The sequence below is a fragment of the Dromiciops gliroides genome, chromosome 1 (genome assembly GCF_019393635.1).
Source record: "Dromiciops gliroides isolate mDroGli1 chromosome 1, mDroGli1.pri, whole genome shotgun sequence".
Classification (NCBI taxonomy): Eukaryota; Metazoa; Chordata; class Mammalia; order Microbiotheria; family Microbiotheriidae; genus Dromiciops; species Dromiciops gliroides.
The window spans coordinates 456,410,247-456,422,044 of record NC_057861.1 but is presented as its reverse complement, the minus strand read 5'-3'; the positions used below and the strand labels follow the sequence as shown (position 1 = coordinate 456,422,044).

General features: G+C 38.5%; 1 long non-coding RNA gene across 2 annotated transcripts in view; it reads left to right on the top strand.

Moving 5' to 3' along the window:
* Positions 1–744: 744 nt before the first annotated feature.
* LOC122730833 overlaps positions 745–11,798 on the top strand; it is a 68,556-nt gene continuing 57,502 nt past the window's right edge. For both annotated transcript variants that reach the window (XR_006353550.1, XR_006353549.1), the window contains exons 1-2: positions 745–861; positions 1,136–1,339. This is a non-coding gene — a long non-coding RNA (uncharacterized LOC122730833). The remainder of the gene's footprint in view (positions 862–1,135; positions 1,340–11,798) is intronic.

Genomic DNA, 11,798 nt, shown 5'->3' with positions numbered 1-11,798 from the left:
TGGGTGAGGGGGCGAAACTCCCTTCTCATCCCTTCTCTAAGTACCATTGCCCTGAAGTAATAGCCCTATCAGTCCTAAGGTGTATGAGCTCCCAGAGCCTACTGCAACCAGCACAGGTAGACCTCTCTCTAGCTCTGGCAGTTCATCGGAGTCTCAGGGAGAGCGTCAGTCCTGCTTGACCGGTTCTGGTCCTCTCCTGTGTGCAGTTTGCCAGACGCAGTCAGGGATGCAACTTGGGATCCCCTATCTCCACCCCACCCCAGACTGCAAAGGTAGTGTGGTGAAAGATCGAAAGCGCAAAAACGGTGTCTGCATCTCCACCCTCCCCCTTCCCTATTCTCAATAGTTGAAATCTTTCTAGTGCTTCTCCGAAAAAAAAAATTTCATTTCAAAGGCCAGTAAACACCTAAGCAATCTGCTGCATGTAGTCAGCTGCAGCTTCAGCAGATGTTCATTTGGGAGTGTCGGGGAGAAGGTCCCAGAGCATGGAGCTTTCTAAGGTGATGAGCTTTTGGTTTTGAGTGGGTGCAAACTGTCGGAAAGCAACTTTGTTCGTACTCAAGTTCAAAAACATTCCTCTTCAAGGCGGTTCCAAAGCCGAGAAACTGCTGTGTGTGTGTGTTTTGCAGAAACGGGTCTTGAGAGAATACAGTCTAAGGAGTTTATCCAGAGATATTTGTAATCTCTCCAAATTATAGCGCTGGCATTGAAATCGCCACCAGATCACTGAATAGTATCTTCCTTCAGACAGGGATTGAGAAGAGGAAATACCACCACTGTGCAGCCAAACTGTGCTGAGGACTGATTGAAAGAAACTGCTGCTCCAGATGTTGCTCTAGCCAGCTTGCAAAGTGTGAGCAGGTAATTCCGGGAAGAGTGACATTGTTAACAGAAAGCATCTAATTAACAATGACTTCATTTGATTGGAAGGATGAAAAAGCCTTTTTAAATCAATCCAGATTGACTGGCCTGAACAGAGCCAATTTATGAATATGGAGGCCGAATGGGGTCTGCTTTCTTTCAAAGATGTCATTCGAGGGATAATAGCATAGGTGAAGTCATTTGGTTTACAGGGTGGGAAACTTTTATAGGGCCTTCCTTGGGAATTTAATTCAGTGCTTCTTCATTTTATTAGGAACAGACTGACTCCATCAACTGGGCTCTCCCAGTTTAGAGACAAGACTGCTTGAAGCAATTAGGTTCACCAATTAACATAGTTTTACTGACCGGGGCAACAGCAGCGCTGGCTCCTCAGATTATCCGATTCTTCAAAGTCCCGGGAAAACGGAGGAAAACATGCTTCCCAGGTGTGCCAGGCAGGAGACGATCCTACAAACAGGTTAGCCACTCTGGTTCTGACAAAGTTCGCCTCACAGTAGTGGTACTTGAGATACATGCTGCAGAAATATGTGGAGATTTCCTTCCCTTTCCTGACCAAGGACCTCATTCTAGTAGTTCCTCATTCTGATAGTCTCTTACCCCCATTCCCTTCCCCTACCCCCTCCACTTTGGTTGTTATGTTTGGGCAAAATCCTTTTCAGGAAGACACATTTCCTGTCCGTCTTCCCCCTGCCCCGATGGTTCTGTGGAAAAGGCCAGGGCCCAGGGATAATTTGCTGCCTTCCTGCTTGAAAGCATGTTAGACATCAAGGTAAGGGAGCATGTCTGGGACTGGTGGGACTTCCTGAGGCAAAGAAAGGTGGGCATGGGGGAGGGGGAGGGGGGGTTGGGTGGGGACTTAGCCCGGTTGTTACTCATTCTGATATGTCAGAAACTGTTAGTCTATGATGGTAGTCAGACCATTAGGCATTACTCTGAAGCCTAAAGGGGTTTCTGAAGGGCAGTGTACACACTAGACTGTCCTGTGGGCACCACCATGAATTCCAGAAAAAAAATCAGAAGGCCAAGTAGGCTGTCTAAAAAGCTTCATTTTAGAAGCAGTGGATATACTTTCAGTAGATCAGGAAAATTTCTGCTTCTGACCAGAATCTCCTTCAGGCAATTTTTTTTTTTTTTTTGCGGGGGCAATGGGGGTTAAGTGACTTGCCCAGGGTCACACAACTAGTACGTGTCAAGTGTCTGGGGCTGGATTTGAACTCAGGTCCTCCTGAATCCAGGGCCAATGCTTCATCCACTGTGCCACCTAGCTGCCCCCAGGCACCTTTTTAACTGAAAGGGGAGCTCATATGTTGGGATGCACTTTCTCCATTTTATATTAGTTGTTTCTCTCCCCGATGAATGCATATTCTTACCTAAGAATTTCACTAAATTAAATTTCTGACAGTTCATCAGTAGCAACTACTGTGAAATTCCCTTAACCTTATTAAATCATAAATGCCAGATCCATGCATTGAATTAAAAATGCATCAGCATGGCTAGGAATTGCAATCACATTGTGCTGGCCCATAGAATCAAATATGCTATCTAAGGAGTGTCCAGTTAGCATTATTTAGATTTCTCTTTCTTCTTTAGGCAGGACCTGGACAGCAAGAATGTCTAAAGCTTTGAAAAGTCTTTCCCTCTGATTACTATTTACATTGAACTTCACAAATGAAGTATATGTTTGACGACAGTGATACAATGTGGATCGTATATTTCTTGTCAATCACTGTTTTTTATCATGGGAATATACTGTCATTTAGAGCACATTGTTCTGTATAAAGCTAATCCTTGGGGGGTAGAATTGTACACATGTGCTCCAATAGACACACATGCAGATATTGCTATGATCTATGCTTATACACATGAATATGCACTGTATATACTTTGATGAAGCTGCATCGATAGTAATAGTTGTAACAATGTGGCAGTGTGTTCTCTCAGCAACAAAACAGATGAAAGGTTATCTATCAGTATTATTGAATGAATTAAAAAATTATAATTAAAAAAAGTTATTTGCTTATTGAGCTTAACTCCGTCAAAAGAATTTACACGGTGTATCAGGAATGACATTTTTTCAAGTCTTTAAACTTAGCACAGTACTTAGAAAGTCACACACTTTGAATTATTCTATCCTGTACATGAAAGGACATCTCAAAGGTGACTCATCAAAAGCTAGTCAGTTAAGTTGTGGTCTGGTGGGCAAATTTGCAGTTCGTCCTTACTGAAAGCTTTGAGTGTATTAAATGCTTGGAAATTGAATAGAAAAAATAACATCACATTTGTAGATATGTGCTCGTAGTTGCTAATGATGCTAATAATTTAAAAAAAATTCACACCCTATTGATGATGTCAGTCTCCAAAGCGGTACAGAATTCTGTAGATGTAGCCTTGGGTTCACAACATTATGCAAGAAAAATCTTTATTTGATGAAATAGGCAATCAACTGAAATCTATCCTCTTTAAATAAACTGATTCCCCCGTATTTTCCCAGTGTTGGTGTAAGTTGTTGTCTGTGATGTCCCTCAGGGCTCTTTCCTCTGCTCTCTGATTTGGTATATAAAAGCAGCTCTGAGTGATGGATTACTGTGCCACTGCAGCCTGTGAAGGATTAATTTGTTTCATTGATTTCTCTTTAGGCAGATTGCCAGAATTTGCTGCTTCCCACCTTTCCCCAAGACTTCCAGCAGTAATAGACAGTAATAGCCTAAGACAAATCAGCCCATTCTTATAAAAATAGAGCCACGACATCTGAGAGTCCCAGGAAAGCTATGACAAACTTCTTTATTGGTGTATTGGGAGCCCATGAGTTGCATCATTTATTATTATAAATATTTATTTTTAAACTCAAAAAAGAAACAATTTGAATTAACTTAAAAACCCCGTCATCTCCATATAACTTTAGGACATGTTTATATACGAACACTGATCATTAAGGAAAATAAAATCCCCATAATATCATCTCTCAAAATATTTAGGTTTTGGTTAGTGAAGAAAAAAGGGGGGCCACATCTGTCAGTCTTTGAATTCTCTGTTTATCTGTTTTATTGACCAAGAATCCATTTTTATGTCATATTTGAGGCCTTAAATGACATGTGAAGATAACTATTTTGAGTTAATTTGCCTCTAAGTATTTAATAGGATTTTTTATTCCAAAGGATTTTTAAGAATTCTGCACAAGCACTAGAAATGTCAGAGCAGAAAGTCCTCAATCAATCAATCAATATTTGTTAAACACCTATTGGTGCCAAGCACTGTCCTGGGGATCATTCTAATACATTCCGTGGGCACAGACTAGAGAATTCCTTTCTTCTCCTTGTGTACTAAAGCAACATTGGCTTAAAAAAAATACCGATTCTTTCAGAAGTGTTTTTCCCAACTACAGATGTGAAATAGGCCAGTATACAAATCTATTTGTTTCCCTTCTGTAGTGTTGAAAATTATATTGATTTAATGTTCTCAAGTTATACTTTTATGTAATTAGTGGTGTAGTAAAAACTAATATGTCATGTGCTAATGTCTTTTCTTCCCCCGTTGTTCTATGGAGCTGTTCCATGCAATATCAGCAAGTTTATACTTTTCTTGTGTTTTTCTGAAAGAGAAGAGGAACATCTGTTTCAATTATATATCTGCATCATAATTATAACAATTAAAGAGCTGCCTTGTAAGTATACAGTAAATATAGTTTGCTGAATGACCCATACGTTTGTACTTGGAAAACTTTAGTGATTTAGAGTCATTGAACCAAATATTTCTTCTTCTTCTTCTTCTTCTTCTCTTCTTCTTCTTCTTCTTCTTCTTCTTCTCTTCTTCTTCTTCTTCTTCTTCTTCTTCTTCTCCTTCTCCTTCTCCTTCTCCTCTCCTTCTCCTTCTCCTTCTTCTTCTTCTTCTTCTTCTTCTTCTTCTTCTTCTCCTTCTTCTTCTTCTTCTTCTTCTTCTTCTTCTTCTTCTTCTTCCTTCTCTTTCTTCTTCTTTATCATCTCCGTCATCATCATCACCACCAGCACCATCATCACCATCTTCTTCCTTCTTTCTTCTAACCTCCTCCTCCTCAATTTCATATACAGTTTTAGAAAAGTGATTCTTTGTCTTAGGAACAAGATACATAATGTTAGTTATATTCTATTTTATGTAAGACAAAGACCCAACAATGGAGATGGTATATATGCACATGTCAGATTGTTCAGTTTTATTCGTGAAAGTGTTTTTCCAAGGTAAGCACACTGAGATTCCAACTTCAATCATCAGATACATCCCCAAATTGACTTAATGATGTTAGAAGAACATAATGTTTATTAAAAAGAAAATCTAATTAATTTGATATTATGCTATTTATATAGTTTTTACATCTTGCTCAGCTGGAACATGGGAAAGACTCAGTTACATTGTTGTTTTATGATCACTTTCACTTTTTTGCTTTGTCTTAACACAACACTACTATGTTTTTGTTTTAAACAACCCAGGGCTATCTTGGAAGTCAAACAAAAGACTCTTTCCATTGATTGACTAAAATTCTGATAAACTTTAAAAAAAATTTCAGTTTTTGGCTAGGATGGTCAATTTTTCAAAGGGTCTATACATAGGACCTGAATATTGGCACTTTTAAAATAACATAGAAAATGGAATTTTAGAGCCAGCAGTGTCTCTAGTGAGTATTAGCCAGTCCATTCAGAGAAGATAAAACTGAAGCACTTGAGTTATAGCACTAGGACTAGAGCTCTGGTCTCTTGATTCTCAATCTGTTGTTCTCACTGCCTGTTTACTATAACTTTCTTGGGCTCCCTGTTATTTTTATATGCGGGTATAATAGACCCATATGATTTTGCAGCTAAGAAAGCTAGGAGAGAACTTTATCACTAACATATTTTTTCAGAAGGGACTTCCCCTTCCCCCCTTTTACACTATCACACAGGAAGTTGGTATAAAGGTCATGTAGATAAGGAATTTTATCCACATCCTGCCCATATCACATTTCCTGAGTTTTTCCTGGAAAGAATGAAAAGCTTTATCCTCTTTGGGACATTCTTGTCTTCTACTTAATTGTCTGGGGTCTTCAAACAAGCGAACCGAGGAGGTAGAGGCAGATAATATGGTAAATTAAAATGCTAGTTATTATAATAGTTTAAATACTATTATTTAGTTACTAAATAAATAGGTTATAGTTTAAAAATATTTTAATGGATCTGCAGCCTCATGAATATGGATGTTCGCCTCTTGGGGTGCAGGACACAAGTCATCCATGCCTTTTTCTTCTATGTGGATTTTTGTTTCTATTCTCATATTAATCCTCCATATACGATATTCTCAATATGCTGGAGGCTAATGTGGTAGCTCCAGGTATAAACTGTAGTTTATAATTTAATTTTGCAAACCACCTGCCCACTGCCTTTTCTGATCACAATTTCCTGGCTATCTTCTATGCCAATTTTTTTTGGTGTTCATTTAATTTTAATTTTATTTAAAAATTATCAAACATGTAATTTTTTCTCCCTCTGATCTCTTTACATTCATTCAAAAGAAAGGTCAGAAACTTGTATCACATAAGAACAGCCAAGTAAAACAAATCTCTACTGTGGTCACATCCATCACTGCATTTCTTATTCTGCATATTAAACCCTGGCCTCTCTCTTTCATAAGGTGGGTGCAAAATTATTTATACATTTTAAAAACATCAGGAAAAATGTTGGGAATCAAACAGAAATGTTTTCTGTGGACCTAGAAAAATAAGTTCTGTTTGTTATTTTCCCCAATACCCCCGATCAGAAGTGATCTCTGCATCAATAGTGCTTTGGTGCCTCTCAACTAGTTTCCCATCATGCTTTCTATATTATTTATTTGTAGAATTCGTTTGCATAATGCCAGAGTGGGAAGGGACCTTAACGGTCATTCAATCCAACCTGTATCTGTATGAGTCCCTTCCAAAACATCTCCAAAAGAGAGCTCATGCAGCTTTCACCTGAAGACCTCTAATGATGGAGAAGTCACTACTTCTAGAGACGATTCATTTAATTCTTGGATAGTTAGGGAATGTTTTCACATGTCAAACTTAACTCTACCTCTCTGAAACCCCTAGCTGGTGCTCACAGTTCTACCCTCTGGAGTACATCAAAACAAATCTAATTCCTCATCCTTCCCCCTACCCACCCCATTCCTCCTTCACATTTTAGCCCTTCAAATAAGAAATGAAAGCTATCGTATATCCCTCAGAGAGGGGATTCTTAACCATTTTTGTGCCATAGATCCCTTAGAAGTCTGATAAAAACCTATGACCCATTCTCAGTACAATGTTTTAAAATGCATAGAGTCAGATATGTAGGATTACAAAGGAAATCAATTACATTGAAATACTGTTATCAAAATATTTAAAAAAACCAAACAAGTTCACAAACCCCAGGTCAAGAACTTCTCCTCTAAGTCTTCACTCTTCCAGATGAAACATTCCTCAGCCATTCAACTGATTCTCATGTGACATTTTGGAATCTTTGACATCCTGGTCACCTTCCTCTGTAAAATCTCCAGGTTATCAATGTCCTTTTGAAAATGTAGTGCCGGGCAGCTAGGTGGCACAGTGGATAAAGCACCGGCCTTGGATTCAGGAGGACCTGCATTAAAATCTGGCCTCAGACACTTGACACTTACTAGCTCTGTGGACCTGGGCAAGTCACTTAACCCTCATTGCCCCACAAAAAAAATACAAAAAAAAAAAGAAAAAAGAGAAAATATAGTGCTTTGAATTGAACACAATATGATCAGAATACAGTTATCACCTTATAATCCTGAACACCATGTCTCTCAGTGTAATCTAAGGTTGCCCTAGCATTTTGAGGGCAGTCATATATTTGAACAAAGCTGGGGGAAGAGAGAGGCATTCCACTCTGAATTTTCCATCATTTGTTTGTTATTGTTCATCCTCAAATCTGTTAGGGTGTTAGGATTCTTGGTATCTTTTAGGATTGGTGCTAGTATGCCTACAAAACTTAATCACACAAACTACTTAGTGGGAATAATGAACACAGATCCACATATATACATATATGTACACAAGTGATTATACATGCATAAATATACATATATATGAATTATTAGCTCAGTAATGAACATACCAATTTATTACATATGGTCCCAATGTAATTAAAATAAAATCCTTAATAATAATATTATAAATATAAACCACACAATTATTTTTGTCTTTGTCTTTTTTTTTGTGGGGCAATGAGGGTTAAGTGACTTGCCCAGGATCACAGAGCTAGTAAGTGTCACATGTCTGAGGCTGGATTTGAACCCAGGTCCTCCTGAATCCAGGGCCAGTGCTTTATCCACTGTACCACCTAGCTGCCTCCCACACAATTATTTTGACAGAAATTGCAGTGTATTGTCCTCTCCTTTGCCCAGTGGGGAAAAACTTCCAATTTGACTTTTCTAGCAGAGATACTGAGAAAAAACATGAGAGAAAATTGGGAGAGCACAGCCAAATCTCCATTCCTTTGGCCAACCTGGAAGAAGGGAAAGTTGGGGCATCTTCTCTGGTTGAAATCCAGCAGGCAAGAGAGAAAGTTAGAGAGAAAAGATAGACCTTGCTGCTTCATTTTGGCTAATTAGAAGAGAAAAGAACCTTATCTCAACCTAGCAGCAATTCTGGTGATCTAGTTAGCAAGGAAGAGAAAGACAGAAGTCAAGAGTAAGACTTCCTACTACTGCAGGTCAAACAAAATGACATATTTCCAAGTCACGCATCTCTAAATCTCAGCTTCACCTTTGATGACTGCTTACATTGGAAGTTTTGACCAAAGAAGAAGGATAGTCTGACCTCATTATATGAATGGAACATCATTTCCTCCATTCTAGTTGCCATGAGTATTCAGGGGCCACATTTCTTTTTCAGGAAGATCCTATAAACGGAACAATGGAAAGTTGCTCCTTTAGCCCCATGATCTTTTCAGGAACAGTCCCATTGTTGGAGCTGAGTAGGAGGGCAGGCTATTCTATTTCTCTCACCCCCATTTAGATGGCCAAATGGTGTCGGCTGTCATATATGAAATTACTAAGTGTGGGCATAGCAGAAGGGAAAGCTATAGGATGTTGCTTCTTGGGAGTTTTTATTATGACAGCTTCAAGAAAAGTAGTGAATTAGGGGCAACTAGGTGGCACAGTGGATAGAGCACTGGCCCTGGATTCAGGAGGACCTGAGTTCAAATCCGGCCTCAGACACTTAACATTTACTAGCTGTGTGAGTCTGGGCAAGTCACTTAACCCCAATTGCCTCACCAAAAAAAAAAAAAAGAAGAAAAAAAGAAAAGTTGTGAATTGAGGATATTTGTGATAATATCACACTATTTACTAATGTTGAACTTTCAGTCCACTTAATTCCTCAAATAATTTTCAGACACCCTCCCCATCCTCCCATCTTGTATTTATGAATTTGCTTTTTGGGTTCTATTCTCATCTTCTAGATTTGGAGCTCAGGCTCCTTGAGCACACAGATAGAATCATCACAATAATGATCAGAGGAATAATTTATTCACATTGTTATAGCAATTTAATTTTACATGGGACTTTCCTCATAACAGTTCTGTAAAGTAGATCTTATTCATAGCCTTATAGCCTTCAGAATGCCTGGGACAATATATTTTTTGCACACAGTAGGTACTCAATAAACAATTTTGAATTGCATGAAATATAGATATATAAATCCAAATATATAAATCCATAATATATAACATATGTATACACATCTATCACTATGATGCAGGTTTAATTTCTGGTTAGGGAGTGTACACACACACATCCATAGTATGACGGCAAAAGAACACTGGCTTTGGAATCAGAGAACCTGGTTCACACTCCAGCCTTGCCACTGTCTAGTTCAGTGATCTTGGGTGAATCACACCATATTCCTGGGTCTCAATTTCCTGATCTGCCAAATGGAGGGGGAGTTGGACTAAATGATATTTATGGTCTCTTTCAGCTATAAGCCTGTTCAGTCTTATGTACTTACATATAACGAGTCAGGCGGGGGAAATAGTAGATTAAGTGTTGGAGTCAGAGTCAGGAAGACCTGGGTTTGAATCCTACTTATGATACTTATTAGCTGTATGACCATGTGCAAGTCATTTATCCTCTCTGAGTATCAGTTTCCTCATCTATAAAATAGGGATAATAATAACGATAGAGTTGTGAAGTTATCGAAATAGCGTGAGCAAAGACCATTTATTGTTCAGTTGTGTCTGACTTTTCATGACCCTGTGAACCATACTGTTCATGGAATTTTCTTGGCAAAGATACTGGAGTGGTTTGTCATTTCCTTCTCCAGTAGATTAAGGCAAACAGAGGTTGAGTGACTTGCCCAGGGTCACACAGCTAGTAAATTTCTGAGGCCAGATTTGAACTCAGGTCCTCCTGACTCCAGGCCCAGCACTCTATCCACTGAGTCATCTAGCTGCTTCATAAAGGGCTTTACCGACTTCAAAGAGCTTTATGTCAGTTTTTATTATATTACTCACATTTCTAGAGAGCTTTAAGATTTTGCAAAGGATCCTCTTTACAACAACCTCTATGAAGTAGATAGTATAGACATTATTCATCCTCTTCTACAGATGAGAAATTGAGGTTCTGTATGCTTAAATGATACTCCCATGTGATGGCTAGTGTGCATAAAAGCTTCAATTCAAACTATCTGATGACAAGTCCAGTGCTTTTGCCCTGTGACATGTGCATCTCTCTATGTATATCTCTATTTGTATATTTGTCAGTCAAATTAGTACCTCACCTCTTTCTCTTAAAAAAAATCCATGGTCAGATTATAAATGGCTTCTCATTGAACTAATTGTGTTTCTGTCAAATTTTATATTTAGCTACCGACTGTTATGGGAACATCCAAGTAAAGAGAATAGCTATGGAACAGTATGGCAATACATTCTTAAAAATCTCTCCAGAGAAAGGCCCCATTCTAAAAACAGCAACTTGGAATTACATGTGTGTACTTTCGCTTTCAGATTTTTACTCTGAAAAATTTAATTCATTCTTAGTCCAGATGAGTAAGCTTGAGTCATAATGTTCAAGCTGCACAATGGAGAAGGAACCCTGTCAGTGGAGGCAAGGGATTTACAAACCGCTGTAAAATCATGACTTCTCCCTAACTGATGTTTCAAGACCAGAGAATTGATTTGATAAATTAACTACTTGCGTACTTCTAAAAGCAGAGGCTTGGAAGACTATAAAGTAGAAATCCTTGTCTGCAGAAAAGATAAAGCTACTAAAGGTAACTTTATCAATGCTCTGAGTATTCTCTAGGTGCCTATATTCTAACTACCAAACCAGAGAATCAACTTTATTCTGAAGAATTCAGGCCAAATTATCTTATATGCTCAGTAGGACTAGCCTCAGGTAGAAAAATATCCATATAGTTCTAGGCAAGAAAGAAGGGCTATAAGGAAGATTAATCAGTTTCAGGGTTTCCATTCTCTCTTCATTTAGGCACATCCTTATTGGCTGACACAGTTTCCCCATTGGTTATATGTCCTTTTTCATCACTTTTCTATTTCTGTTTGGAAGGAATTCTCTCTCCCTCCCTCTCTCCCTCCCTCCCTCCCTCCCTCCCTCTCTCTTTCCCTGTCTGTCTGTCTCTCTTTCTCCCTTCCCCCACCTCTCTGTATGGAAACCTTGAAGGGAAAACTTTGCCTACTTTTCATCTTTGGAAAACATCTAAAGCCTATATATGAAGGAGTTTGTATCTTACAGAATTTTTATCATGTTCTCTGATTGGTTATATAGATGCTACTCAGTAATGTGAGTATACTTAAGACAAACTGGCCAGTGATGAATATATTTACTGCCCATTCAAAGGCTGAACAGAAAACATAATAGTGAGAAGTCAAGATCTGAACCATTAAACCAGCAGGGAAAAATAAAAGTAATTTTCA